Raw genomic sequence first — 4285 nt, forward strand, 5'->3', positions numbered from 1 at the left:
TGTAGATGACAAGATTCGTGATCGAGAAGAGAATTTGATGAATTATTTCTAAAATTGGACAACATTAAAAATAAAATTACTCTTGGTACCAATATTAAAAGATAAAATTACACTATTTTAAATATTAGAGATAAAATTACTTCTCACCATAAACATTAAAAATATATATTTTTTTGGGTAAAGTTCAAATAAAACCCCTATGGTTTCACTAATTTTCAGATAAAGGACTGTGGTTTACTTTTTGTCAAAACGAGGATTGGAGTTTTTAACTTTAACAAAATAAGGATTTTTTCGATTGATACTATTAAAATCACCTTTGACGACTTCAAAAATGACATATTTTAAGAACTACTGATATTCTAAGCAACTTTAATTCTTCAACTTTTTTATTTTGAGATTGTTTAGATGATGTTTGGTAAAGAGAGAGAAAGTTAGTGTTTAGAGAGAGAAAGTTCCAAAAAAGATGATTTTCGAAAATCGAAAATGTAGTTCCATAGAAAATATGACATTGAACAACTTTAATTCTTGAAAATTTTCATTTTCAGGTCGTTAAAGATGGTTTTAGTACCATTAATCCAAGTTTGAAACCTCAATCCTTGTTTTGACAAAAAGTAAACCACGGTCCTTTATCTGAAAATTAATGAAACCACAGGGGTTTTATTTGAACTTTACCCTATTTTTTTTGCTTTTCTTTTTCGGGCCTTGAGCCTTCCTTGTCTACCAAAAAAAGAAATATATATATATTTTTATCTATAAAACCCCGAAAAATCAATCCTGATTAGAAAATGGGAAAAGAAATTCTAAAGTCAAAAGCAAAAAAAAAATAGTAAAATAGGAAAGAAAATCATGAAATCTGAAAAGAAAAAATAGGAAATTGAAAGTTTTTAAAAGCCGAATTTTGCTAAAATGACCCAACCGTTTCGTGTGTTTTGCTGGCGGGGCCATTTCCATGCAATGGGTCCAAAAATGGCAATTTATCGAATTGCCTTCAAATCATACTCTTTTCATAAACTCACGTGATTTAAATAGTGAATTATTAAATACCATCCAAAGTTACCGTCTCTATTTGAACATTTTTACTCTTATCATAATTTTGATTAAAAGCTAAAAATTCTTTCTCCGAAATCACAAACTCAAATAATAATAATTGAAATTATGAAAATAATTAATGTATGACAACCTAAATCCCAAGAATGGATGATTACAAGTTGTAAACATTAGAATTTATGTATTTTAGTAAAAAATAATTATGAAAATAATGTATGTTTTTTGTGACGAATTTGTAATTTTCGTCACAAAAATGTAAAAAATTTTACATTTTCATCGCTAAAAATGGAACGATGGGCTGAGCGGATCCAACACCCACCCAACCAAACCAATAGGTTGGACGGATCCGGCGCCCGCTTAGGCCAAATTTCAGTTTTTATTTTTAAATTCAAATTTTTCAGTTTTGAAATTTTTATGAAAAAGGTAAAATTATCTAAATGGAGGCGGTAAATAACAACACCCTTTAAATATTCTATTCTTTCTTCAAATCGCTCAATCTGCAAGGTTAAGCATCTCAATTACTAATTAGATAATATATCAAATATAACATCTCTTTTTAAATTAATTTATTGCATTATAACTTTAAAACTTTACAATTAAAGAATTTCTCACCTGAAAGATCATGTTTAAAAACTCTTAACTACCAATACAATACAGTTGAGATGAGATAGAATTTCTCACCTGAAATGGTTGTACCTAGGTTAGTAAAATTGTGGGATGATACGTCTTATCAGATTGTTTCCTTTTGGGTGAAAGGAAACGAAACACCAAACTTTTCACAACTTTCGGAGAATAGCAAAATAGATTGATAAATTCTATAATATAAAGTTAAGCAAAGCACGAGTTTAAATAGACAAGGATCAATATAAATCCACTCCTAAACAGATTAGGAAAAAAAAACTTAATCCTAACTAGTTGAGCCTAGTTAATGTAATCAGATCTCAGATAGCGAGATGGTTTAATGCTCCTTGCCGGTCGCTGTATTGCTGAGCCGGGGTTAATAATCCTGTCATCATTCACAGCAGCAACGTCATTAACAGCAGCAACGTCCCCACCAACGGTTTCCGCTTCAATCCGGTCCTCAACTGCAGCCCCTTTCGTATCATGGGAGCTCACATTTGGTTGAAATGGTGCGGATAAATTGTCCTGGATGTTAAGGGGACTGTCCTATTTTACTGCAAATTGTACAAGAAGTTTATTAGATCAATCAAAGTCTGAAACATCTCTAATATTGTGTAATTACCATTTTAAATTAATTTAATATAGTAAAACTTTTAAATAAAATGAGGATATTATTAGGATTGTAATTAGCATTTTATGAATGAAAATATACCAAATATACTAAATATAACCTGTCTCAATTTAAGGTAATACAACTTATAAATAAAATCAGGATATTATTATAGGATTGTGATTAACATTTTATGAATGAAAATATATACCAGATATCAACCAAATATACCAAATATAACATGTCTCATTTTAATTAATTTAAGGTAGTACAATACAACTTATAAATAAAATGAGGATATTATTAGGATTGTAATTACCATATTATGAATGAAAACATACCAAATATGAACCAAATAACAATTTCTTACTATAAAATGAGGATATTATTAGGATTGTAACAATCCAGAGTTATAAGGAAGGAGTAGTCCTAGAGTATAGCGGTGGAAGCATGAATAAATTGATTCTGCTATAATTGTATTATAGTAAAGTGTGTTTTCAGTACGTGTAAACACCTTTTGAAGCTATGGAGCCCAAAAAATAGACTGTGTCCGCGTTTAAATGTTACAAATCAAAGAATTTCTCATCTGAAAGGACATTCAGAAAATGATGTAAGACGTACCTATGGTCTTATCGGAAGGAGGTGGTGGTTGAAACAGCGCGGATAAGTTTTGTTCGTCGATGTTATGACCAAAGAGCATACTAAGATATGATCTGAAGGAAGGTATCTGCTGCGATGGCATGGTGTTGTTAGAGGCAGATGTTAGTTGTTGCTCATTTCCTATTATCCCAACATCAGAAGAGCCTTCACTTTCTGAGACTACAATTTTGGGAGCCTTTGAATCCATTTTTCATTACTGAATGAATACTTCCCATAGATTTATAGCTGAACAAGATCTTGGTTTTTTCATTTTTTAGAATAATTAAAGTTTTGAAATTACATTAATACCCTTCATATATTTCTAGATTTCGTCTTTGTTTTTAGTTTTGCAAAGTTAGACCTTGAATCTTTTTAATTTGTTTTTAGTTTTACAAAGTTAGACCTTGAATCTTATTTTTGGTAGGAAAAGGTTTAGGTAAGGGTAGGTCTATGATACGACTCTAACTTTTGGAATCGATCAATCGGGGATCGTTTGGGGTGAAACGAAAAAAACACCAAACTCTTTTTCTAGCAAAGAGCAAACTGAAATTTTATTAATGAATTCCTTCTCTTCAAAACATTACCTACGAGGCCTTTAAATAGCCAAGATAATCCTAATGCTACTATAATTAGGAAAGCTAAATTAACTAAATAGAAATAGGGAAAACTAATAACTCATAAATAAAGAAATCCTAGTCCAACTAAACATAGTCTTTCTGCCAAACTGGGATCTTCCTCTCCCTCCTCGAACATCTAACGCTGCTAGCATCCGGCGGTTCCTCCTCGCCGTCTTCGCCGTCATTCTCCCTAGAAATCGGTGGTCTATCATTTGCCGCTGCTTCAACAAGCACCTTGTCCTCAAGGTTGAATTCTGGAAAGTCTTGTTTAAAGGTGGAAACAGATACCCAAGTTGCATCTTCAAGATCTTGCCCTTTCCATTGGATTAACAGCTCTTTATCGCCTTCCCCTAGACCCATTGCAGGCCAAACTCCAATAATTCCCACCGAAGTTAACTCTGACTGTACTGTGTCTGCTGGTAGAGGTACAGAGTCAGCAGGATAAGAAGAATCACCATGAAAAAGTTTGAGGCGAGAGACGTGAAAGACGTCGTGAATTTTTGAATCGGACGGTAGTTTCAATCGGTAAGCGACAGCTCCAATCCGTTCTAAGACCTCATAGGGTCCATAATACCGGGGGGGGGGGGGGGGGGGGCAGTTTATGACTCATTCGTCGAGCTAGAGATTTCTGCTTATACGGCTGCAATTTTACCAAGATGAGTTCACCGATTTTAAATTCAAGTTCCCTTCTATGCCCGTCGGCCAATTGCTTCATGCGCTGCTGGGATACGCGCAATGTTTCCTTGAGATC

Source organism: Euphorbia lathyris, chromosome 7 (genome assembly GCF_963576675.1).
Source record: "Euphorbia lathyris chromosome 7, ddEupLath1.1, whole genome shotgun sequence".
Lineage (NCBI taxonomy): Eukaryota > Viridiplantae > Streptophyta > Magnoliopsida > Malpighiales > Euphorbiaceae > Euphorbia > Euphorbia lathyris.